This window comes from Pan troglodytes, chromosome 14 (genome assembly GCF_028858775.2).
Source record: "Pan troglodytes isolate AG18354 chromosome 14, NHGRI_mPanTro3-v2.0_pri, whole genome shotgun sequence".
NCBI classification, from domain to species: domain Eukaryota; kingdom Metazoa; phylum Chordata; class Mammalia; order Primates; family Hominidae; genus Pan; species Pan troglodytes.
This window is the reverse complement of record NC_072412.2, coordinates 52847520-52875085: the sequence shown is the minus strand read 5'-3', so window position 1 is coordinate 52875085 and position 27566 is coordinate 52847520. Positions and strand designations below refer to the sequence as shown.

At 39.4% G+C, this 27566-nt stretch overlaps 1 long non-coding RNA gene across 2 annotated transcripts in view; it reads right to left on the bottom strand.

The window, feature by feature from the left end:
* Positions 1–7815: 7815 nt before the first annotated feature.
* LOC134808194 (uncharacterized) overlaps positions 7816–27566 on the bottom strand; it is a 60142-nt gene continuing 40391 nt past the window's right edge. The window contains exons 1-2 of one of the 2 annotated variants that reach the window (XR_010150698.1): positions 10639–10725; positions 7816–7972 (exon numbers count right to left, since the gene is read on the bottom strand). This is a non-coding gene — a long non-coding RNA (uncharacterized LOC134808194). Of the gene's footprint in view, positions 7973–10638; positions 10726–27566 lie in introns of those variants that run through there. The other variant, XR_010150697.1, reaches the window with a different exon arrangement.

The window sequence follows — 27566 nt, the reverse complement described above, 5'->3', positions numbered from 1 at the left end:
GTAAAGTAAAATAAGATATTTACATTTGCATAGCACTTGTATTGTGCAGGTTACTTTAAAACATTATTTCTTCTTATTGACAAAAAAATAGCCCTTTTTTCTTGTGACAGAAGCTCACTCAGAGAGGTGAAGTGGTTTTCCCAGGATTCCACAACGTGTAAGCAAAATGCAAGTCCATGTCTTCTGATTCTAAGTCTGGTGAGCATTTCACTAGATCACGTATTTTTGATAACATGAGCACCATCACTGTCAATCATTTCCTATTAAACATTACATAGCATCAGAATCTCAAAGTAGATTGAAAATGTCCTACCAAACTGTATTTTTGCCTAGTTCCTTCTTTCATAGGCTTTTGGTTATTTTCAAAAACTAATTACCATCTTTTTTTCTTTGCCAAATATATTTCTTACTAACTGACCCTCCTCTATCAATTTTTACTCTGCCTCCAAGCCCTCTCTGTAGCCCCTCATCCCTCACATGTAAATTTTCTAGCAGTCTTTTGTGTAATCTACCTGTGCTGTCTTTCACCTGCCCAGCCTACCTTGTCCCACATATCATCACCAAAGGCAGAATAGGATGCATTTCCTTTCTATTTAAAATATTTCATTCACAATATAACCTATGTGTGTCCTCTGTTAGCCTCCCTTTCAACTCTCACATTCAGTCTGCCTTAAGGACCTGTGTGATATAGCTACCTCCATACTATTAACAGTATTAAACTTTACCTGGGCCTTGTGCTCCCTGAAAAGAGGAACAATGACAGAACCCCCTCACCCTTTTGTGTTCTAACAGCAAAGACTTCCCTGTTCTTGCATATGCTGAAATAAGACCCACTTCTATTCTTCCTCAATGATGCCTTTGTTGTATAAAACCTCAGTTATTTTTCTCTCATCTTTGAATCATACCCCATTAATGAATGTCCTTCTTATTGAAATAGCAGGAATAAAATCCTCTCCTTAATTGTCTGACCCATTTAGTCTTTCATGACAACTTATATAGTTTGGATCTATGTCCCCACCAAAGTAGCATGTGAAATTGCAATCCCCAATGTTGGAGGCAGGGCCTAGTGGAGGTGATTAGATTATCAGGTGGTTTCTCATGGTTTAACGCCATCCCCTTTGGTGTAGCCATTGTGATAGTGAGTTCTCCTGAGATCTGGTTGTTTAAAGTGTGTGGCACCTCCCCTCTGCCTCTTGCTCCCGCTCCCACCGTGTGAGATGCGCCTGCCCTGGCTTTGCCTTTCACCATGAGTAAAAGCTCCCTAAGGCCTCCCCAGAAACAGAAACCACTATGCTTCCTGTACAGCCTGAAGAACCATGAGCCAAATAGAGCTCTTTTCTTTATAAATTACCCAGTCTCAGGTATTTCTTGATAGTAATGCAAGAACAGACTAACTCATCGTCAAACCTATTTTCTACTCTGATCCAACAAGAAGCCTCAACTTTAGACAAGACAACCTTCTCTCTGACTACAAACCCATCATCTTTGTCCCTCTGTTGCACCTTTGGGTATGTGGTCCTTAACCTTTTGTTGATATTCTAGCCTTCCTCCTTCTCCATGCCTTGAAAAGTTTTCTCATTTTGCCCCATTCCTCATATCCCAGTTCAAACCCCACCTCTCTCACTAAATCTTTCCTACTTAGGTTATCTTTTGTTGATCTCCCCTTTTAAACTCCTATAGTTTTTATGGTTCATATCTCCTTATTTATCACATTATTACAAATGTGTTGGATGCTGAAATATGTATTTCAAACAAGATTTGCAATTCTTTGTCTCATCCCATTTTTTGATCTTCTTTTATGCTTTTTCTACTCGCCAGTTTTCCTCAGGGACAAGCATAGGAGTTGACAGTTAATCAGTACTCAATAGATATTTGCAATTAATCCCCATCTGGGCTTTTCTCTAGAAAAATAAAACCTGACATTCTTTCTATTACCTACCTAATTAAATAAAAATACCAATGAATTAGATAATATTGCTGGCGATATGCTTATTAAAGGTTTGTTTTTAGATATGTAGTATATTTGTTGATACATTAATTATTTTAATTGAATTCTATTTGCTTTAGCATAGCTTCGAATAATATTGTTTCTATATAATTAAGGGTTTATTCTGGCTCTATAACAAGACTTTCAGAATAATTTCCTGAATTAGCAGGTAATAGAATGCTTTGGTATAAATAAATCAAGAAAAGGTAATAATATTACATACAGTCTCTCTGCTAGGCGTCCTCTTGTTTGGAGGAAGGAAGTGGACATTCTTTGATGTGACAAATAACTTTAAAAGTTGTGTTTAACCTAGTTCTGTAAATGTAACCTCTGTGATCTACAGAATTAAGGAGTGCTTTGTAAGACTGCACTTGGACCCTGGTGATAGTGAACATGACAGAGATAGGCAACACATAGCAAGAAGTCTTTGATATGAGGCAAACAAGAGTGGCAAGGTGGAGACTGCAGTGAGCCGAGATCGCACCACTGCACTCCAGCCTGGCGACAGAGCAACGTCTCAGAAAAACAAGAGTGGCCATAAAAACCGTCCCAATCCCAAATTCACAAGGGAGATAAGGCTCCTAGCTTGGGAAAGCCATCGAGACTAACATATGAGGTTTAATCTTTTTTTCAGTCATGTGTTCATGAATACACACACACACACACACACACACACACACACTCACATACACTTTGCCTTCTTCGAAATGTACCCGGATTATGCCAATCTGTACAAGATTTAATATCAAAATTCAGTCTTAATCTCTCAGCATTAAAATAAAAAGTCTAGTTACATTACTGTTTCTTGGTTTATATTCATAATTGAAACCCTATATGATCTGAGTTCAAGCAGGGATTCTCCTCTTTCCCTAGTTAGTTTCCCAATTACCGTAATCATCATTATCCTCATTATTTGCTAGGTTTGCAGTGACCTGTAGCATCCACTCACAGTGCTCCATTCTACATCCAAATGTGAATCAGTGACACTGAGCCTAGGACACACAAGATCCTTTATGTATCTGCACAGCTTTGTCACCTCTCTGAAGAAAACAATCAAAGGAAACAAAAGTGTATACTTCTTGCTTCTACTTTTTGTTTTACATATATGCAAACATACAAACCCCATGCACCTATAAGCCAGAAGAACAGTTTTGTTTAGGAGAGCCAACACTTTGCAACTTTTTCATTCTTGCTTTTCTCCTACTTCTCATTTAAGATGTGTAACAAGTTCATCAAAGAGTCTCAATATGTTACTGTAAATATAAATTTAAAATAATAATGACCTTATTTTTAAAATAACTGAGTGATGGTTAATTTTATGTGTCATCTTGGCTAGGCTATAGCTTCCAGTTGTTTGGTCACACACTAGTCCAGATGTTGCTGTGAAGGTATTTTTTAGATGTGAGATGCACACACACACACACACGAACCTGGATGAAAGAATGTATTGTCTTTTCATACACTTGCCTCCTTCTTTATTTCAACCTTCTATTCAGATTCTAGGGCCTTCCTTTTGCCCAGTGACAACCAGGGAAGCCTCTGCAGAGAGAAGATTCATTCCAAGAACTGCCCAGTGGTTGGTACTTAGAAGGGCACCCTGGCTGGCTGAGATATTTATAGCCCCAGTTGGAGGGTTGACTTCCACATAAATGTTACGCATGGTTTTTCTGGGGTCATTTTAAACCTTACCCTGGCCCAACACACTCCTGAAAATCCTAAGAGGGACCAGCATGACTCCTTTCAACTCCAACAGCGATACCCCAACCCCCCAACCCCCCAAGGCTTCTCCTGGCTGAATACCTTCATTCAGCTCACCAGCAACCACAGTGGCTTCAGGGTTACTATCTCTCTGCCAACCTCCATGTTTTTTGTTTTGATCCTAGAATCAACAAATTCCCATTTCATATATTGTCAGTGAGAGACCAGAGAGTTGGAATGGGGGAGCTTGACTCCATTTTCTTCCCAGAACCATTACTCCACAGTCCCTCACACCAGTGGGACTCCAGCAGGTCTTTCACTTCAGAAATGTCCAATCTAGAAGTGAGCCCAGCACCATGGTCTGCTATACCCCCAAAACTCCAGGGAACACATAACCAGTCCCTTCTTCACCACAGCAGGGAAGAAAAAGAGCAATGACAAAGTGTTGCACTGCTGAATGTCTATGATGTGAGCAGTGCACCTAGAATTGTGGCCTTGAGCCCATACAAACTGCTTGACCACGTGGCAGCCCTTCTCCTGGGGCCTAGGACATGCTCCCTGGAGCTCTCTTACCAGCTTGCACTCAGCTGGCAGTGTAAGTGTGTGCAGGACTTTGGGTAGCTCAACAAGAATACAGCCAGAAAATAGATGCCAGTCTACCCTTCATTCAGTCAACTAAACTTGTTATGAGTTATTTCTTAAATGTCCCTTCCTTGTGATTCATTCTCCACACAATAGGAATAACAGCTTCTCTGTGAACACCACGCTTGCCATCACACACTCTCTCTCCTTCTCTGTTTCTTGCTATATTGACACACTGTGAGGTGGCTGTCATTTTTGCTGTCTCACTGGTCGGTCTCACTAAAGGATCATGAAACAGTTTTTATCCTCAGTTTTGGGCCTTAGCTACAATTGTGGGATAACAGATGGTGTCCCACTGGACATCCAGTTACATATACGAATATGCTTTGGACCTTATTGAAAAACATGCTGAATTATAATTTTGATAAGCCCTAAATAGTTTATCTTGAAAATGCTGTGCTGTCTCTGACTAGAAGGAGAAACATTCTTTAGTTCTCATGTTGAGAGGTACTGTGGTGTGGTAAGAAAAACAGAAACAGGTCTTTGGGCCCTAGTGCTTGACCCTGGTCAACACAAACCTACAGGAGTAGCATTAAGTGAAGATTTTGCAGCTTTCTCTAGTAGTTCTAATCTAAAAATGAAAAAGAAGATTGCAGAGCGAGGAATGAATTAGCTGGTATTGCTGTCTACATTGATCTTACTCACCAGATAATTGCTTGGCACCTTCACTCTGCCTTAGTGAACATCACCTAAGGAGCAGTTTCTGGATGACTGCCTGTGTTCTTGTTTTTATGTTTATTTGATATGGACACAGCCAGCTACACCACAATTAAAGTTTCATGCCATGACCAGTAAATAAATAGGGCAAGTAAGATGAGACAAAACAAGATACCACACAGCAAATGTGAATGTAATAGTGCGAGAAAAAAAAATGCCTTGCTATTTATTCTGTTCCTTAGTACCTCCATGAGAATGCATTGCCTTAGCAACACATTAAGTCTTCTTTCCTATGTATTTAGTCAAGATAAAGTGTCACCACCAGTATCATGTATTGAAACTCATGAGAGGTATTAACAGTAACATTGCATTTAACAAGAAACACAATAAACAGGTCCACCAACTAAATATACCTAATCATCATCTGTTCCCAGAAAGTGCAAAATACCTTTTAGAGTCTGTTCTCATTTCTGCTGATCTCATCGTAGGAAGCGTAATAGTATTCAAGGCTTAGCTTCCTTTGTAAGAGTCAGACAGACGATCCGCCTAGCAGGTTAGAGGAAATCAGGATAAGAAAGCCAGATTTTTTTCTCCGACTCTCTTAATCAATCATTCTTCATTAAGCCTCTTAGTCTTTTCTGCGAAATTTATTTCCTTCCCCAAAATTAAATCAAAGAAATGTGGAGTTTCCACATATTTGTGAATTTTCCAAAATCCCACCTGTTATTGATTTCCGGTTTCATACCATAGTGGCCAAGAAAACATACTTGATATGATAATTGTTAAGACTTGTTTTGTGACCTTGTGGCCTATATGATCTATCCTGGGAACATGTTGTGTGTGTATTTGAGAAGTGTATTCTACAGTTGTTAGATGAAATGTTCTATATATGACTGTTGAGTCCATTTGGTCAAATGTGTAGCTCAAATCAAATGTTTCCTTATTGATTTTCTGTCTGGACAATCAGTCCATTGTTGAAAGAGGGATGTTGAAGTCTCCTACTATTGTATTGCAGTCTATCTCTCCCTTTAGATTAATATTTTTGCAACATAACTAATCATAGGAGAAATGCAAATTAAAACCTCAATGAGATACTACCTCACACCTGTTAGAATGGCTATTATCAAGGAAAAAAAGACAGGATATGACAAGTGTTGGTGATAACAAGAGACAACAAATGTGGATAAAAGGTAATCCTTGCACACTATTGGTGGAAATGTAAATTAGTACAGCCATTGTGGAAAATAGTATGAGATTCTTCAAAAAAATTAAAAATAGAACTGTCGTATGATCCAGCAATCCCACTTCTAGGCACATAGCCAAAGACAATGAAGTTAGTATGTCAAAGAGATATCTCCACCTCATGTTCACTGCCACATTATTTTTAATAGCCAACATATTAAATCAACTTAAGTTTATCCATTCATCTGGATGGATCTGACAAATGGAATGGATAGAGAAAATGGGGGTATATGTACACAACGGAATATTATTTGGCCATTAAAAAAGAAAAAAAACCTGTCATTTGCAAAAACATTTTTCTATAAGTTATTGGGGTACAGGTGGTATTTGGTTACGTAAATTCTTTAGTGGAGATTTGTAAGAACCTGGTGCACCCATCAACTAAGCAGTATATACTGCACCATATTTTTTGTCTGTTATCACGTCCCCCCAACTCCCTAAAGTCCATTGCATCATTCTCATGCTTTTGCATCCTCATAGCTTAGCTCCTACATATCAGTGAGAACATAAGATGTTTGGTGTTCCATTCCTGAGTTTACTTCACTTAGAATAATAGTCTCTAATCTCGTCCACGTCATTGCAAATGCTGTGAATTCATTCCTTTTTATGGCTGAATAGTATTTCATCATACACACACACACACACACACACATATATATATATATATATCAGAGTTTCTTTATCCATTTGTTGATTGATAGGCATTTCGGTTGGTTCCATGACTTTGCTATTGTGAATTGTGCTGCTGTAAACATGTGTGTGCAAGTATCTTTTTTGAATAATGATTGCTTTTCCTCTGGGTAGATACCTAGTAGTGGGATTGCTGGATCAAATAGTAGTTCTACTTATAGTTCTTTAAGGCATCTCCACACTGTTTTCCATAGTGGTTATACTAGTTTAGATTCCCACCAGCAGTGCAGAAGTGTTCCCTGATCACTGCATCCACACCAACATCTGCTGTTTTTAGATTCTTTGATTATGGCCATTCTTACAGGAGGAAGGTAGTATCACACTGTGGTTTTGGTTTGCATTTCCCTGATCATTAGTGATGTTGAGCATTTTTCATATGTTTGTTGGCCATTTGTATATCTTCTTTTGAGAATTACCTGTTCATGTCCTTAGCCCACTTTTTGATGGGATTTTTTTTTCTTACTGATTTGTTTGAGTTCATTGTAGATTCTGGATATTAGTCCTTTGTCAGATGCATAGATTGTGAAGATTTTCTCCCACTGTATGGGTTGTCCGTTTACTCTCTTGACTGTTTCTTTTGCTGTGCAAAAGCTCTTTAGTTTAATTAGGTCCCAGCTATTTATCTTTGCTTTTATTGCCATTGCTTTTGGGTTTTTGGTAATGAAATCCTTGCCTAAACCAATGTCAAGAAGGGTTTTTCCAATGTTATCTTCTAGAATTTTTATAGTTTCAGGTCTTAGGTTTAAGTCCTTAATCCATCTTGAATTGATTTTGTATAAGATGAGAGATGAGGATCCAGTTTCATTCTCCTACATGTGGCTAGTAATTACATGAATGAACATGGAGAACACTATGTTAAGTTAATAAGCCAGACACAGAAAGACAAATACTGCATGATCTCACTTATATATAAGAACAATAATTTATTTCTTTCTGCAATTCACCCCAAATGACAACGCTTTTCACTCTCTTCACCATGTTCTTTCTTCTCTCTGCTTCCTTATTTATTTTGATCTTTGTTGCTATTGTTTTCCCTTTTTAGTTCCATTTTTCTTCCTGAAATTTGGAACAAAGAAAAGAGTTGAAAGGGTTACAGAGAGAAGGAGAAGAAAGGATGGTGAGTAGGAAGTAGCCTGTGGTTCACTGTCTTCATTCTATATATCTATGTCCTTCTTCAAAGGTGGCCCTAGAGAGAACTGAAAGGAGGCAACCATGGTTTCCAGCAGCTTCTTCCCTCACTCTTGTGGGGAAACATTGCCTGAAAAGACAGATGCCTCTTTCCTCATGAGGGAGCATTAGATTCTCTTTCTACCACCACCTGGACTTGTCCCTTAGGGGAAGAGGCTAATTTGATGGTGAGACTCAGAGAAAAGCCCGATAGTCATTGCACTGCAATAGATAAAGGGTGGGGACAACTACATGAAGCCTCTGGCAGCAGTTCCTGTCACCACCTTTCTCATTCTCTGTCTTGAGTTCTTAGACTTTTGTTATTGGCTGAATAATGCCCTTTCCAAAGATTTCCAAATTTGAATCCCCAGAATCTGAGAATCTTTTACTTTATGTGGCAAAAAAAGACTTTTCAAATGTGATTAAGTTAAAGATCTTGCCTTAGGGAAATTAGTTTGGATTATCTGTGTGTGCCCAATGTAATTACAAGGTGTTTTTTTTTTTGTTTTTGTTTGTTTGTTTTTTTAGAGACGGAGTCTTGCTCTGTCACCCATGCTGGAGTGGAGTGCAGTGGCACAATCTTGACTCACTGCAACCTCCACCTCCTGAGTTTAAGTGATTATCCTGCCTCAGCCTCCCGAGTAGCTGGGACTACAGGAATGCGCCACCATGTCTGGCTAACTTCTTTGTATTTTTAGTAGAGACAGAGTTTCACCATTTTGGCCAGGCTGGTCTCGAACTCCTGACCTCAAATGATCTGCCCGCCTCGGCCCCCCAAAGTGCTGGGATTACAAGTGTGAGCCACCGCGCCCGGCCCTCAAGGGTCTTTAGAAGAGTGAGGCAAGAGAATTGAAGTCAAAGAGGAGATGATATGATGATGGTAGCAGAGCTAGATGTGGAGCCAAGGAATGTGGGAAGCCCCATGAAGGAACCAGCTCTGCCAACACCTCGACTTTAGCCCACCCAGACTGATTTTAGACTTCTGACTTTTAGAATTATTAAATGAGAAATTTTTGTTTTTTTAAACCACTAAGTTGGTGGTAATTTGTTACAGTAACAATAGGAAACAAATCCGACCTTCAAGAGCCTAGGCTTAGCTGATTCTTTCAGGCAGGCCCTAATTAGTGAAGCCAATACAGCTCCAGTTCCATTACCTAAACTAGTGGGCAAGTCAAGACTGGGAGGCTTCTAAGAGTTGGGTAAAGGAAACCCCACTGCCTTCTGTACTCTGGCCATTCTGGAAAGCCCTTCTAAAGCTCATTCTTTCCCCTACTTTGTCCAATTCTCTGTGTTTATTCTCTGTCTGTCAGAACTCTGAAGGCAAGCGGTGTATGGTGGGACTTGAGTAGTGAATCCTAATCTAGATCACTAACATCTTGTTTAAACTTGCTTTTGGAGTCACCTTTATGAATTCAAGAACTAAAGGCCCCAGTTCCACTACTGCTCCCAGGCTTCCTCTCTCCAACTGCCTCAATCCTACTTTCACTTACTCCATGATTCAACAACATAACTCAACACTATATGCATTTATGGAGTGCCTTCTAGGGGCCCTGCTATATAGTAAACATTACGTTGTTATTGGAAAATGTATATGATGTCATGTTGGTTTTTTCTTCAAGGAAACACTTTCTAAGAGGACAAGTTTTACATATACGCAGACAGGGAATGTGCAAAGTATCTCTGGCTGTGTTACAAAATGAATAGTACAGACTATAAATGCTTTGTATTTTGTTAGAACTTTATTTATGATTGTAGTATTGATTATCTATTTTGTTACCTTAAATATTATTATTTTTTTTTTTGGTGAGACAGAGTCTCACTCTGTCACCCAGGCTGGAGTCTAATTATGCTAGCGCAGTTCACTGCAGCCTCTGCCTCCTGGGCTCAAGTGATCCCCCAACCTCAGTCTCCTGAGTAGCTGGGACTACAGGCATGTGCCTCCATGCCTAGCTATTTTTTTGTAGAAACGGTGTTTCACCATGTTGCCCAAGCTGGTCTTGAACCCCAGAACTCAAACAATACGCCTGCCTTGGCCTCCCAGAGTGCTGGGATGACAGCGTGACCCACAATGCCTGGCCTACCTAAAAGATTTAAAACAGCTTGACTATGATCACATAGTGCTTTACAAGTTATAGAGTACATTCACGTATATAGATGCTCCTCATCTTATGATGGGGTTATATTCTGATAAACCATTGTAAATGGAAAATATTGCTAAGTCAAAAATGCCTAACCTATCAAACATCATAGCCTACGTTAAACATGCTCAGAACATTTACCTTAGCCTACAGTTGGGCAAAATCACCTGGAAACATAGTAAATTTTAGGGTATCAATTGTTTCATGCTCATGACCATGGGGCTGTGGCTCGTGGGTTCTGCCCAGCATTGCAAAAACGTATCTTATACCTTTTGCACCATTGTAAAGTTGAAAAATCTGGATTCAAACCATTGTAAATCAAGGTTTGTCTGTTTATTATTTTCACAATTCTGTGAGACTGGCATTAAAAATCCCCATCTGACAGATAAAGACAACTCAAAGGTCTGAGATGTTTACCTGGTTTCCCAAAGTTTTTGATGTAATAGTGGATGGAGTCTACAGTAGAACTCAGACCCTCTGGAGAGGGCCCAGCTCTGTCTTTTCTCAATTACATGTTAGAAATTTCATATGACTCTTCCTGGCAGTTTGGTAGTGAGGTTGGGACATCTTCTTCATAGAGTAGAACATATTCACACCACAAGTCACCATCCTCCTTGTCTGAGTCACACAGCTTCTCATGGAAATTAGAAGGGACACAGGACTTGATCTACATGATCCTAATCCCTCTGGGAAGGCAATGATTGGGTTAAACAACTGGAATTTTGAACTATAATAATAAAGTAACAAAATCTGAGTAAAGGTACACAATACTGAAAATCGATGCCAAATTCTCAAAACACTCTGAACATAAAAAGTGCTAAAATAAAGACAAGCATGTCAAAACATAAACTTCAACTATTATTTAATTCACTGCCTTCTTATGTAATTAGGTCTCATGTACAGTACGTCATGTTTTAAATATTATACACACAATGGAAAAGTCTCAAATTCCAGCCACTTACTTAATATGCACCTGAGGGAGATTTGCTGGCTACTTTTTTTCCCTGTCCATGCATTTCTTCTGCACTCAAACCCCAGCAGCATCAGAAACAACCCCTGTGGTCGGCAAGGGAACACGAGCAGAACCTGGCCAATCACAGCTCTTTATTCATTCCTGTGATATAGTAATTGGTCCAAGAATGGACATGTGACCCATGAAGGGCCAACAAAAGTTTTTCTCTTTATATAAGCTGTTTGGGAAAGGATGCCCTCTTTAAGTTACAGTTAGTCAACTAAGAGGCAGCCAGACCACATCTTACCAGGAGCCTGGAGAAGCCTTCTGAGGAATGACGCCGTGCGGGACAGGTAGGCAGAAGGCTGCTTGAAGAAGTGAGGAAAATCTTGGTGGTGTGAGGCCTTGTTCTAGTCCCTGCAGCAATTTCTTTGAACCTATGAACAACCTCAGAACAATCCCAGCCATTTATGCCAATAAGTTGTATCTTTTCCTCAAGGTGGTTTGTACCGGGAGGGAGAATAACCTGCCCACTCTGGGACAAAGAAAAAGTCAGGTTCCCTCCTTAGTTGTAGATAATCTGAGATGACAAATATTCAGACTTCAGGTATGAGGAGTGGAGAGACTCCATCAGGGCTTTGAATCCATCAGGACTTTAAACATTAGGCCTCATCTTTTCCTCTTATTTGAGCTACAAGAGTTTTCTATTTGTTAGGAAGATAAGATTTTCCTAAACTGAGGAGCTGATGGACAGAAGTAAAATGTGATGTCGGCCGGGCACGGTGGCTCACGCCTATGATCCCAGCACTTTGGGAGGCCGAGGCGGGTGGATCACGAGGTCAGGAGGTTGAGACCATCCTGGCTAACACGGTGAAACCTCATCTCTACTAAAAGTAAAAATACAAAAAATTATCCGGGTGTGGTGGCGGGCACCTGTAGTTCCAGCTACTCCGGAGGCTGAGGCAGGAGAATGGCGTGAACCAGGAGGCGGAGCTTGCAGTGAGCCAAGATCACGCTCCACTGCACTCCAGCCTGGGCGACAGAGCAAGATTCCATCTAAAAAAAAAAAAAAAAGAAAGAAAATGTGATGTCAGGAAAAGTAGGAATGGGGAAAACCTTATAGGAGACAAAGGAAAGAAGTGCTATTTAGAGTTTAATTCAACAGACTGAATTTTTCTAGATACTAGAGATTCAGTAGTTAGTAGTACATAACATAAAAAGTCACTACCATCAAATCCATTTTTAAAGTATCAGAAGTGATAAGTTCTGTAAAGAAACTTCCTTTGCTGTTGGTCGAGGAAGGACTGTCTAAAGAGGTTGTATTTAGGCTGACACCTGAAAGACAAGGAGACAGCTAGGTAAAAATCTTGAGAAAAGAGCATTCCTGGGAGAAGAAACAGCATGCAGAAGTCCTAAGATGGGGGAAGTTTGGCACATTTTAAGAGCAAAGAGAAGGCTGGTGTAGCTGGAAGGGAGTATAGTGTAGTACAGGGGTTTCTTCAGGCTCAGAACTGCTGACATTTTAGAGTAGATATTTTAAAGAGGTTGTAAATTTATCAATAATTGAAGATAGTATTAAATACCATGAATTAAGAGAATTAACAGAAAAACAAGAAATGTATAAGGTCTATGAGCACAAAACGTTAATGCAGTTTTCAAGGACAAAAGAAATCATGAACAAATGGAAAGTATGGACTAGGAAGACACAATATCACAAAGACTCAAAAGAATGTAAATCTCCCAAGTCAATCTGTAGCTCTAATATGATTTCAATATTAATACCAGTAGGATTTTATTCATGCACCTGGACAAAGTAATTATCAATTCATATGAAAATATAAACAAGTCAAGGAAAGTAAAAAACATTCTGAAAAATAAGAGTAATAAAGAAGAACCAGCCCTGTAAGATACTAAAACATATCATACAACCTAAATAATTACAGTATTGTGATACAGGCTCAAGAAGAGGCAACGTTGTAACAAAATAGAATCCACTTATATAAACAAATGCCAAGGGTAATTTAATAGAAAATGAAAGTGGTATTTTAAATCAATGAGAAAAATATTAAGAATTAAATGATATGGGGGTAACTGGGTTAGCCATATAGAGAAATATAACTTAGATCTAAACCAGCACTTTATATAAGAATAAATTCTCAATAGATCAATTATTTAAATGTACATGTAAAAATTCTTAAAACTATTAGGAAAATATAATAATAAAAGAAGAATTATTTATAATCACAAAGTGTAGGAGACCTTTCTACTTAAAAACAATACCCTAAAGCCATAAAAGAAAAGAAAAAATTGAAAAAGTCGACTATATAAAAATTTTAAATAAATATTCATGGAAAAATCACTATGAAAAGATCAAAAGAAAACAGACAAACTCAGAAAATATATTTGCAGTCTTATTACAAAAGGCTCATTTAACATATTAAGAGATTCTACCAATCGATAAAAGATCAACAATCCAGTAGAAAATTTGGTCATTTATATACCATTTCTCACTTTAATATTGAACCATCTGAATATATTACCTTTCAAAAGACATAATAAAACATAAAAGTAGAGATTTTTTCTGACTACTATTGTGTTATATCTTCGGTAAGGACTATCACACTTAGATATTGAGTTGTAAAAGTGAGTGTCTCTGTGGAAGCTGATAAATGTTGAGTTTTATAGCTGAGTTGATACAGTATGAATATTAGTGTATGCACAATATGCAAAATCGATCTGCAACCCGAAGAAGCTGTTCAAAGGCAGAGGTAATTGTAAGAATGTAAACCTATTACACAACAACCTTTTCCCATCCTCACCTACAACTGTTAAATTGACAGAAATTTGAGGGAAAGTTTTAGACTTCTGATAGGGGTGGGAGGGATAAAACTAAGTACTTAGGAAATCTTAGTTCTTAAGTGGTAGAGTAATCAGGTGACATTTGGGTTATTAAAGAATAAAGCAAAGAACTAGAAGTAAAAAAAAATCTAGATTCAAAATCAATCTGTGCTGCCTGATATGATGAATGGGCATAAAATCAAATGATAGGAATATCTGAATCTCCACAGTAACACAAGTATCTAGCACAGGGCCTGGAAGAGACAAAAGACTCAATACTCATCGCTTCACTTACCTTTCTCATTTGGATATTGGTTTTGTTGACATGACTATCTCACCCACATTAGGAACAATCTGAAACAAGTTTATTAGTTGCTATTTGATGGGGAAAAAATCACACGGCTTAAACAAAAGAAAGTAGTATTTCCCTCTAACGTTTAAAAAAAAAAAAAAAGTTCAGATTTATAAGTCCTGGGCTGGTAGGGATACTCCATTGCTGTCACCAGGAACTCAGGTTCTTATCGTTCTGCTTACCATGTTAGAACACGACTTCCATGTTCAAAGTCACTTCCTAGTTCCAGGCAGTTGCTGGAGCTCCAGCTATCAAATCCAGTCTTCATATAATTAGGAATAAAATAAGACAGGCACACAAAAAAAGTACATACTATGTGTGGCAGTTATTGATTTATTGCCTCTCAGCTCCACATCTACTCTTTGCCCTGCCTTTGTGATACTAGCACTTCACCCTATAAACATTCTCCTTAGCCAATTTACTCAATATTAGGCTTGTCCAAAAATGGCCATGGAGGATCACTGCAAATCTGCAGCAGAAACAGCTTTCCCTGATGGCTCCATGATACTATTTTTGGTGTGTCCAGCAGCTGGCAGATTGGCATTTGAGTTGCCCAGTAGTGCTCACTCCAGCAGCCCCCACAAATCCATGCAGGGCTGTGCCCTCCAGCAAATTCCTCCATCAACAGGCAGGCCACTTCTATGGGCCAGTTCTAGTTCACACCTTCCAGAAAGGTTCTTGGCCATAGCAGGCTGCCTGTTCCCGTGACAACTAAACCCTCTCCAACCAGGTACAAATCCCAGGGGTGAGAGTACAGCCTTCTTTAAATTCCTAGTTTCTTATTGACCACTCTCAGATCTAAATGCAGTTTGTTTTGCTACTTTCGTCTTCTTTCTAATCCTCTTTTAACCATTTTAGTGATTAACTATTCCTTCCTGTTTAATGATTCTTTATATTAATTTTTCCCTGTTCAAATTAATGATATTGTTTCTGTCTCCTGATGAGACCTTGGCTGATAAATTGTATGATTCTGTTTACATGAAATTCAAAATCAAGCAAAACAAATCCAACTTTTTCCCCTGGGAACGTTATTGACAGGGACAGTCATAAGGGAGGTTTCTGAGGTTCTGGAAATATTTTATATTTTAATCTGGGTAATGGTTTCCCAAGTATATGTGCATGGGAAAATCCATTCACTTACATGATTAATGTTTGTGCACCTTCTCTATATAAATTATTATTATTTCTCAATCACAAGAATAACAATGTATGTTGCAAGCTAGAAGAGAAGGTAAATAGATGGTCAAAAAGAGAATCTTGTGTAGCTGAAACAACCCCTTTTAAGAAGTTCCCCAGTAGTATCACACTGCAGTTACTCTTAATGCCACAGACTTGAATAAAATCCCATGGCCATAACTAGCTGCAAGAAGGGTTCAGTGGCAATATGCCTATATAAAATCAGGGCTCTCTAAAGTAGAGCTAAAGGAAAGAATGGATGCTGGTGTAGGCAACTAGCAATCTCTGCCACAATAGGTGTTCTATTAAATTACCAAATATTTATTCAGTGATAGCCACGGTATTAAGGCCTGAGGATATAGCAATTAACTAAATCGGCAGGGCTCTTGCTTTCATGGAAGTTATATTTTAACACTTGGCTCTAAGAAGACTATAAAAAAATGTTTGGCGGATAAGTAGGTGAATGATGAGGAAATGAGTGAATGGATAAGCAGTAAATAAATACACAAACATATAAATATCATTGTTTCAATGGGACTAAATCACTTAGGGAACTGCAAACACAACTATAATCTTGAGAAGAATATATGCCCCACTAGGAAGATGTAAAGGGCGGGCACGGCTGAGGTATCATACCAGAGAAGCTTAAGCTATAAGTCACCCCATAGAAGTGAATTATCAGTGGAGGACAGAGCTGTATTTCTTTTATTGATTCTAGATCAATGTGTCACCTTTTTCAGAGCCCAGTTGGAGTTTGAGATCTCCCAGATATATGGTTTAAAATATAATGATGAAGAAAGGCATCAGCTAAAACGCACATAACCAAACCAAATTCCAGAGAAACACATGCTGCCCCTGAGTGGTAAGAAAGCATTTACAAACCAAAGGCTTCTCAGAAAACAGTTCACCTTAGCTGAGATTTTTTGAGCCTCAAGCTTGGGTTTTGCCACAGAAGGCTCTGTGCCTTTTTCAGGGTCCCTTGAGACACTTTTTGGATGCTTATCACTGCAAAGCACATATACACAAATCTCCTTTAAAGCACTGAACTGGACAAGACCCACTGCCTGCCTTGAGCCTAAGAAATGAAAACCAAAATGGGGATACCAGTAGAGAGGACAGAGTGGGGCTGGATTTTGAGGAACAAATGCTCACAGGATGATGAGAGGAGAAGAAAGAAAAAGCCTAAAGTAGAATTGTCATTTCAAATATCAGGAGTAGCCAGGCAGGGTGGCTCACACCTACAATCCCAGCATTTTGGGAGCCCCAGCCAGGAGAATCACTTCAGCCCAGGAGTTTATGACCAACCTAGGCAACATGGTGAAACCCATCTCTTCAAAAAATACAAAACTTAGCAGCGCATGGTATGCACACCTGTAGTCCCAGCTATTCAGGAGGCAGAGGTGGCAGGATTGCTTGAGCCCAGGAAGTTGAGGCTGCAGTGAGCCATGGTCATGCCATTACACTCTACCCTGGGCAACAGAGCAAGACCTTGTCTTGATTTTTAAAAAAATATATCAGAAGCACATAACTGAAGATAAAAGTCTGCGTAGGTGGGTGTGTCAAAGGTGGTAGAATGGAAACACACAGATATTGGCTGTCATGTTCTTTTTACAATGGCACTGAAATCCTGTATGGGGCTGTTTTTCTAAATTAGACAGAGGATTTAATTACAAAAAATGGCCCAAGAGGACAGTGCTTCTGCATCTTAATTTTGTAGCTATGAGCGATGACCTCTCCAAACCCATTTTGTCAACCATAAAATGGAGGATCGTAATACATAACGTGAGTGGCTGGCAAAACAATAATACAATTCCTTTGAGAAAAATGAAATATAATTAAATTTTATCTGCCAGATAGGTACCTATTCTTTAAAAGTTTAAAAATGAATCATAAATCATTGCCATTTCCTGCCTGGAAATCAGAAGTTCTAATAGGAGCTATTTAATAGGTGCCTGGCATGTAATTTTTATTCACACCAGACCTTCTGTACGTTTAGTCAATTCATTTTATAATGAGATGGAAATGTTCCTGTGATAATACCCAACTGTAATGGAAGAGTTTGTAATAGGATGCTATGGTATACAGAATACGGAATCATGCTCTTATTTATTTATTCACTTATTTACATATACCCTGACTCATTCTTTAAAAAAAGAATTTGAGATGATTGCAGCAGAAACACAATAACATGATCAAATATAAATGAAAAAAGGAAAAAAGAGTATCAGGGCAAAGATAAATTAGAAGAATAGGTCATGACATTGAGAAAAATAAGAAATGTATTCTGTAAGGGATTACACAGTTGCTATAATTTATTTCTGAATTTGTTTCTGAACTTTCCTGAAACAAAGACAAAATGAAGAGATAGAAGGTTACATAGCTTTCTTTGTCTAATGTCAAAAAGAAAATCACACAAAATTATCAGGAAGATGAGGAACCCAATAATTTGAATTGTGGACTAGGCGTTATCTTCTTGGGTAAGGCATCCAGTGTTTCAGGGTATCTTTGATTCTTCACAAGATGACTGACCAGATGATTGAGTTTTAATTAATTTTGTGAGTGGAAGTGATATGTGCTCCTTTCAGATCAAAACTGTCCATGAGTGACCTCCTCTGCATTCTCCCATTACCAGCTACTAATTAATTCTCAGAGTTTCTTAGGTTGCATTAGGATATAAGCAGACTCTGAAATGAAGGTTAGACTCTGAGCTAGATTTTTATTAGGGAGTGTGTTGGGATAAATACCCATGGGAGGGAGAGGAAAAGCAGGATTGGGCAGAGGAACAAGTCGGGCTGTGAAGCAGGCCTGATGAGAAGCTTGGATACCCCATGGGCACTCAAGGGCTAAAACAGCCCATCAAAGCTGAGCTTACTAGTCTCTAGTTGTGGGCCACTCTAGAAAGTGACCACAGTGGCAGTTCTCTATAGTAGAGGCAATCCTGAAAGGAGATGACATCTGAAGGCATGCCCTACAGCTGGGGCAGCAAGTATCTTTTTGAAGGGTGATGAGGTGGTGAATCTTTGTATCCACACCCAGGGCAACCTTGAAAGTCAAAAGCTAAGCATGGCCAAGTCCATCACACAACCCCCACCCTCTACTCTGTTGCATTGAACCACTGAAATTTTAAGGTTTAGCTGGAACAGCAGCTAGTATTGTGTTACATAACACACACAGACACAATCTTTAGGACATACTCAGCACTTGAATAAAAGACCACCTCTGTAGTGAATTGGTAAGAGAATGCATAGTTCTACTTTGTTAAATTGAGTGTTAGCGTAGAGCCTAATCAGAGTTGTGAAGTTGACAAAAATTGTCTCCATGCCACAACCTTTATGCTTTCAACCTTTATTCTGTGACTTTCCCACCTTTCCATAATTTCCACTATTAGCCCTTCCCCAACTTATTTCATAAATTTATATCCTTATGCTTTTCACACTTGCTGTCTTGAAAAAGAGAGTCTTGTATTATCTTCATAAACTCAGCACTACTTCTAATAAAAGTTATAATTTTTTTCTGGAAAAAATGGATTTTGAATCCCAGAAATGAAGGGATGTAAAACTGCAAGTAATGTGGAATTTCACACACATGCTGGGGGAGGTGGAGGAAATTTGAGGATATGAGGAATCCGATCAATTTACCAGAAGGGTATACACTGTCTTGTAAGAGCAGCCCCCTTTTCAACTACATAACTCCAAGCCTGTGTCCTCTCTGGTCTCAGGCTACACCACACTAGGAATTAAAATGTGGCCAATTCATAATACTTATCCATGATTTGCTCATTCTTAGCCACAGCTCCTAACACGCTTCCCGTATCTCAGAAAATTCTCTCTGGGAATCTCTGAAGTCATGTAGGAATTCTCAAGTGATCTTTTCATACTCTTCTGCTTTAATCTCATCACTGAAGTTCATTGCCCAAGAACCCACCTGGTGCATGCATGTCTCATGGCTACAGCCCCAGTGTCACCATGGAATCTGGCGTTCTTGGCAAAGATGCTGTCTTTAGGAGCTGTCCAAGTGCCTCGAGGTGTCAGTGTGAAGCAAACAATCAGAATCATCTCTAGTTTGGAGCTGCTGCTCCATATGGAAGGAATGAGAAAGCCTCCCCAATTCTCAGGTTCTTGAGTGAACACTGTTGTTTTACCCTCCTATCCAGAAGAATCCTTGTAAAAATAGTGCCTCATGAGAAATACAGCCCCTCTTTCCATAGATTTCAGTTCTCAGTTCTTAGAATTGAATCAGCTAGATTTGGCTGGGCTGGGCCAAGAAGGGGACCCTATCAACTGTGAGATGGAGACCCAGGAAGGGGACCCACTCCAAGCTGTCTCTTTTGTCAGCAGAGGAGAAAGCTCTCTAACCCTCCTTTCACTAAAAAGCCTCATTCAGATCATGCCACTGCACTCCAGCCTGGCAGACAGAGTGAGACTCTGTCTCAAAAAAAAAACAAAAAAACCCTCATTCAAATGGACTCCTGGCAGCAGCCCTGCTAGTTGATGTACAGTCATATCTAAATCCCAGTTAAGGGTTAAGCTGTGACTTCTATTACATATAAAAGTAAATTTAAGAAATAGGGTAGTAATATGAATAGCATTACACATATACTAATGACTAACATTTATTGAGGCTATGTACTAATCACTCTAAGTACGTCTTCAGCATTTTCTGATTTAAACACTATCAAACTCTGCAAAAGATATTATTCTTTTTTCTACATTATAAAAAAGGAAACTAAGGTAGAGAGAGTTAAACAACTGTCCAAGTTAACACATCTAGGAATTTTCTGAGCCTGGATATGAAACCTAAATATGAAGCTCACAGCCACTGTCCTCTGCACATGGTCACCAGGGACTGACCTTCAAGTTGCATGCCCTGCTGAGTGCTCTTTTATTATATGTAGCTAGGCAGAATCTATAGCTCTTGGATAACCCTTTTGATCTTGTACAATTTTAAACAGATATGACAAAGACCACTTGAAGCCAAGGTAATAATAAGGAATTCTACCAAGGACAGATTTTTTTCTGGGTAGGCAACTGTGTGATTAGAGGCACCCCTATCCACTCACTCTTTTCACAGAGTCTAAACACCTTTTAGTCTCAAAGTCTCTTGAATCTGAGACCCTCATACAAAGGACAGTTAACTACATAACAAAGATTCTGTTTTTGAGGGATACCAGGAGATACTAAGATGGGAAAATACATGGGAAAGGTCAGGTAACCAAAAGACAGGGAGTGTCCAAAATAGGCTGTATTGTCTTGCCCAAGGTAAGCCCTGATCCTGGACTCATACAGGTGTGTGCTGCTATTCACACTCTTGGGGCTTACCAAAGTCAGTTGCTTCTTTTCAATTCCCATGCTATTGTCGTCCCTGCAGTATTTGACACCCCCTTTTCCTTTACTCTTTTTCCCACGACTCCCTTAATATTAGAGTGTTAGTCAGCTTTTGTTGCACTTGCAAACAACCCCCAAATCAATGGCTTTCAAAACCCAATATTTATTTCTTGTTCACATTGCATGGGACCTGCAGATTGGCTATAGCCTTGGCAGGGATCCATGTGTCTTCTCATTTTGGAACCCATGATGAAGGATTAGCCACCATCTGGCCCATCCTGTTGTCACAGTGGATGATAGGAACAAAAGAAACAGAGACATTGCATGCACAACAATTAAAGCTTCTGCTCAGATATGGTGTGTGTCATGACTGGTAAGCATCCGTTGGCTTAAGTGAGTACACTTCCTCTTCAGGGGTGTGGAGATGGACATGAGCAGAATGAATGATGGGAAAATTGTAGGATGAACAATAACTGGGTCTCCTCCAATTTCTCTGACTGTGCCTGAGTCACAGAAGCTGGTTCTTCTCTGTCTGAGCCTCTCAAAATGCTGCATGCTCTTGAGTTCTGTCCTTGCTGCCTTTTCCTCTCCCTCTGCCTGTTTTCCTGAGTCCAGCCTGTCCATATCTGTGGTATCAGCTGCCAATATCTCTGCATCTACATCTTTAGTTCCACTTCTCTCCTTGACTTTAGGCCCACTTTCCCTATATATTGAATACTTCTATCTAAATATCTTTCCAATACCACAAACTGAAGTTATACAAAAACTAACTTATTATCTGAATGTCCTGAATTGCCTATTACCACCTCATGAATACAAAGTATTGACTCTTCTTTTTCCTTCTCTCCCTAAATCCAGTCATCGCAATAGCCTCATTTGTCTTCCCTACCCCGCTATCCCTGCCGTTCCAGTCCCTACACACCCTTATTGTCCTGTCAGTAGTAAGCCACTTATAGTGGGCTTCCAATTTGTGTCTCCTGCCCCAGATTCTTCCAGTTTAAATTCCTACTCCGTACACCTGTCAAAGTGATCATCTTAAAGCATGAAATAATCATAGTATTCCTACTTGATGGTCCTTTGGCCACCCTCTGTCAGTGCAGCTGAAACTGTTGGAACCACAGGAGTCCACACAGGTGCCTCACAGACCAACAAGGGGGAAAGGGTGGAAATTTATTCTCTCCTGTCTCTTAGTTTAGCCAAGGAAGCTCCAGTATAGCTAGACACCCTGTGCATGATTTGAATAAAGGGGTCTTGAAATATCAAGCCAATAGACAAACATAAATACTTTGACAATTCCTCACCTGCAGAATATTAAAAAAAATCTTAAAGTTGTACACTTCATAGTCAGGCTTCAGTCTCCTTCTCTAACCTCACCTTCCACCATGTTCTCCACCAATCCCATCTCATACACACACCATCCCTGCCAGGACACCAGCCACACTTGAGACACTCAATGTAGTTCTCTTGGCTGGAAATGTCCTTCCCTCGGTTCTTTTAATTCCATCCACCAAGATGACTTTTACTCATTCACTCTTTTAGACATCTAGTTTACACCTTCTTTTCTCTCTTGAATGTCCAGTATCTCTCTTTCAGCAGTTGATCACCTTGCATTATATTTCACTGGGAAAATGTAAATATAAAAAAGGGCTTCCACACACTACCATCCCAACATCTACCTACCTACCTGCACCTATACCCATGTGCTTGCCTTCTGTTCTGTTTGTATTGGTACCAGTTTGTGCTCCTGTCTAAGGCCAGCTCCTCCAGCTATGTACCTGATCCCACCTCCTCTCACTTCATCAAAAGCATCTTCTTCAGCAATTACCCTCACTCTCCTAGATTATCACAGTTTCTTCTCTGCTCTATCATTTCCACTGAGACACAAATACAGTACAATTTCTGCCAGCTTTACAAGTCCATCTCTAGTCCCATGGCCTCCCATGACCATTATCTTTCCTTTTAAAACAAAACTCTGTAGAAGAGTCTCCTAATTCACTATCTCCTCACTCCCTCTTCCATTATCACTTAAGCTACTGCAAGAATTCCTTTTTTCTCACCTATCTCCAAACTACTCTGTCAATCACTCCAAACTACTCTATCAATCACCAAGACTTTCACCTTGCAAAATCCAACAGTAGTTCATATCCCTCATGTTACTTGACCTGTTAACAACACTTACATTGATAACTTCTTCCTGTTGAAACATTTCTCACTTGCCTTCTGGCACATTATTCTCCTGCTCCTACAGGATTAGCCCCTCTTTCTAAGTCTCTTTTGTGGATTCTTCCTCATTTTTCTGATATGTAAGTGTGTGGAGTGCCCAAACTGTCCTAGGTGATTGCATCTGATCTCACAGTTTTGAATAACACTTTTCAGCATCAAAGATATTTATAATAGCCTTCAAGGCCCAACATGATCTGGCTCCCATTACCTTTCTAAGATCTAACACTCCCCCAGATCTTCTGCCCCAGTTTTCCCCAGAACAGTCTTCAGTATTCCTTGAACATGGCATTCGGCTCTCCCCTTAGGGCCTTTGGGCTTGTTGCTTCCTCAGTCTTAAAGGTTTTTCTCCAATATGCATATGGCTCACTTTTTTTCCCAGTCTATGATCAAATATTGTCTTATCATGATGCTTTCCCTAAACACCCAGTGTAAAATAGCAATAATCCCCCTACAATCCAGCATTCAGTTCATGATTTTTTTGTTCTATTTTGGTCCTTTCTATTACATTAATCAATTTCTGACACATTATATGTATTTATTAGTTGCATATTTGTTAATCGTCTTGTCTCCCTCCTTGAGGGCAGGGGATACATCTGTTTTGTAACTCCTTTATACCCAGCTCCAAGAATGGTGCTGGACATGTGAAATATTTTTTACATAAATGTACAAATAATATATTCTTTTTCTTCTTAAACATTCTTGAGTAGATTCTGATTTATGCTACAGTACAGGATGATAAAGGCTGCTACTCTCCTGGAAACTTATACAGCCTAGAAATGCAAGCTGCCAGTTTCTAGGCCTGCCTTTGATTGTTCGAGGTCCTATCTGACCCCATCCTTAAGCTAATTTTATTACAGCTATTTCTAGATATTTTATTTAAAACAAGTGCCCTGAGATCTCTAAAGGGTGAGGAACATTTTTTCAGTAATAAATAAATACTTAATGTTTCCAAAGAATCTACATGGATTTAACTGAAACTCTTTTAAATAAAAAATAAATAATAATTGAAATCAAAGCTATATAGTTGACTTTCAAAAGTTAAAGCTTTATTGCTGATCCCTATGGTGTTTGAGCTTTGTGCCACCTTTCAGAGAAATCTCACTGATCTCTTAAAGAAGGAAAGTTGGAGCCCAAAAGGATCATCTAGATATCTTTGGTACAGGGCTCATTTATAAAATTCTAAGCACAACTCAACCTGTCCAGCAAGGCAAGTAGTGAGGCTAGTTTTCTAGAAAGATGCTTGGAGTGACCTCTTGTCCATTCTCTTTTACTGCTGTCCAGCCTGCCTTTGAGTATAATGTCCTTTTGGTTCCCTACTACAGGGTCTATGTCTAGGATTTAGCATTCCCTCCTCACCCCTTAGAATATCTACAGTTCCCTCTAAACTGTCCAATAGAATAGCCACTACTCACCTGTGGCTACTTAAATTAAAATTAACTAAAAGAAAATAAGATTTAACATTCTGTTTTTCAGTTGCACTAGTCACATTTCAAGTACTTGGTAGCCACATGTGGCTAGTGGCTACAACACACAATATTATAGAACATTTCCATTTTCCAGAAAGTTCCATTGGATAGAACTTCTCTAGACTCTCAAGATCCATCTTCTGGAATCCTAACTGATTTTTCAATATGTTCATTCTTCAGCTTTTGTCTCAGATCACAATTCTCACTCCAGCTTCAGCCTCTGAAGCCATAATACTGGGCTTAGTCAGTCCCTAAGTCATAACAAGATAGTGATAGTGCCAAATCTGTTCTCAGATCTCCATATACATTTAAGTGTGTACATTTACATTAAGACTAGTGATGACCTTGAAGTCACAGGTTGCTAGAAGAGAATGTGTGAGAAGTACCAACCAGAGGGGATCTACTGCATAGGAGAAAGGGCAAAGCACCATGTCTGGAGGAAACAGAAAGAAATTAGTACATTCCAGTAAAACTATGCAGATGACAAAACCTCCAGGAAGGAGAGAGATCAATCAAGGAAATAAAACATGTAGGAAGATGGAACAGTTTGCATCCTTGTAATCATATGCAAGTAATAGAAACCTGACCAAATAGAGGTAAAGGTTTTGCTTACATCTGGATTGTGCATAGTTCATTAACTGAGCTATAGTAGTTAGGCCCCTAATTTATGGTAGCAGTGTTATTATGGAGAGAAAAACAAAAATAGTAACTGGAGTCAGGGACATTCTTTGGGCAAAGGCCTGGAGAGCAGTTTTGGCCAGATTTGTGCTTCTAAGCAAGTCATGAAAGGGAAGAATATGACTAATATATAACAAGATTGACTCCTTCCTGGGTTAGACAGAGTTACTGGGTAAAGTTTAGAACTATTGCTTAGAAAGAAAACCAGGATACCCAGGAGCCCAGGCTGGGAGAGGGCTAATTGCTCAGTCTCCCCGAGAAGCACTGATCAGGTTTTCAGCGTGCTATTGGCAGATTCACCTCAGATTGCTCTCCTGACATTTATTTAAGTCTTGCTCTGTCACCCAGGCTGGAGTGCAGTGACACAATCTCGGCTCACTCTAGCCTCCACCTCCTGGGTTCAAGTGATTCTCCTGCCTCAGCCTCCTGAGTAGCTGGGACTACAGGCGTGCACCACCATGCATGGCCAATTTTTGTATTTTTAGTAGAAATGGGGTTTCACCATGTTGGCTAGGATAGTCTCTGTCTCCTGACCTCATGATTTTCCCGCCTCAGCCTCCCAAAGTGCTGGGATTACAGGCGTGAGCCACTGTGCCCGACCTTTCCTGACATTTAATATCACTGAGACAGGAGGGCACGCCAGGGCCCAGGAATAGAACAGTGGTGCCAATCAAAGGGATTTGCTTTTAAAAAATAATAAAACAAGAAATAAAGCCTTAATGAAGGAGTAGGTTTTCTGTTTAGAATGCCAGGCATCATGGAGGACATGGAGGGGAGGAATTGGCAATTCTGACTTCGTGAAATCATATTACTGAGTCTACTTCTAAGCTCTAAACCATCCACTTCCCTCCGAACCCCCAGAGAGGGAGAGAGCCGAGCAATTATGCTGACCAATGAAGTCATTCTACTAGTGGGTGTTTTAAAAAACGAGTTAACAGAGGCCATAAATACCCCAGTATGCTTTAAATTCAAGCAACATGTTTCAATAAAGCCAAATTTTTATATCATTGCCAGCATCAAATCAGTAGACTAAATGCTGCAAATGGAATTCAAACTATTAAAAAAATGGCAAAATATGTGGCTAAGTCTTTGTATGAAATAAATTAGAAATTCTTTTCACCATAATGTACAAGCCATTCTTGCTCTGGGCCAGTATCTCTAATCTGTGCCAAATTTCTTTGAGACGTGTGGATACAAAGGCAGAAGAAAAGGGAAAAACGGTGCATGCCTTAAAATCTTCAATGCTCTGTAAGACTCAGTTCCTTTATTTCAAAAACCTGGAAAAAAATTACTGATTTTCTGAGAAACAAGCAGGCAAGGATCAGCTAATTTCTTGAGGCAACTAATGGCTTTGTTATTTGACATTTCTGAAGGTCTTATCATGTACTCAATATACAGAACACTTCCCAATGGTGAGCAATGAACTAAAAGCAAAATGCAGAAGGGAGGTGAAACATTACCCTGGGCTGAAGAACTTTGAATGTGTCTGAACTGGTTTGTGTGGATGAGGTAAAGATATTATCATTCTGATTTCTGTCCTCCCTTTCTGGTCTCCAGGTGGACTTCCTGAGCCCTGAGAAGCCGTTTGAATGAGGATAAAGGCACAAACCCTTCACGTATGAAGCACTTACTATGGAGGTGATGTTGTACTAAACTCCTATGACTTCTTTACAACAATCTAGAGGCATAGGTATTATTTAGTATTCCCAGTTTTCAGATGCAGCAAGTTAGGTAATTCCTTCTAGGTTGCACAGCTTTATAGAGTGGAGTTGGATTCAAATTCAGGTTTCATTTTTTTTTCATGGAAATTAGAATGATCCTCATTGTAAACAACATATAGGAACATATTTCTTAAACTCAAATCTCTGAATAATTCTCACAAAATGCCACTCAAAAGAGTTTTGTAGTTAAAGAATATGCTTCCATATATTTGCTTATAATGTGAACTTTTCCCAGACATTATGTAAAGGGAGGCAAATGAAGAATTAAATAGAACTTGGTGCTGCACAGGAAGACAGGCATATGTAGTATTCTTGGACCTCTGCCGAGCTGCCTCCCAAAGTCACAAGAATTCTTAGTCAAAAATTGTAGACTTTCTGGATGCTCAGGGAGTTAACCTAAAAGAAACCTGAACATTTTATTCCATAAAGGCATAAAAGCAAGTGAATGAAATGGGTCCGCACAGTTCTGGACCTGCAAGCACAAAAACATGCTGCCCAGCACTTAGAATTGACTTACCTCCTACTGGTGCAAGAAAAAGGGTTCCTTATAGCATTGCTTCTAAAAGCAATATCCTATAGGCCATTGTGACCTAAGGGAAGAGAAGTAGAGAGTCT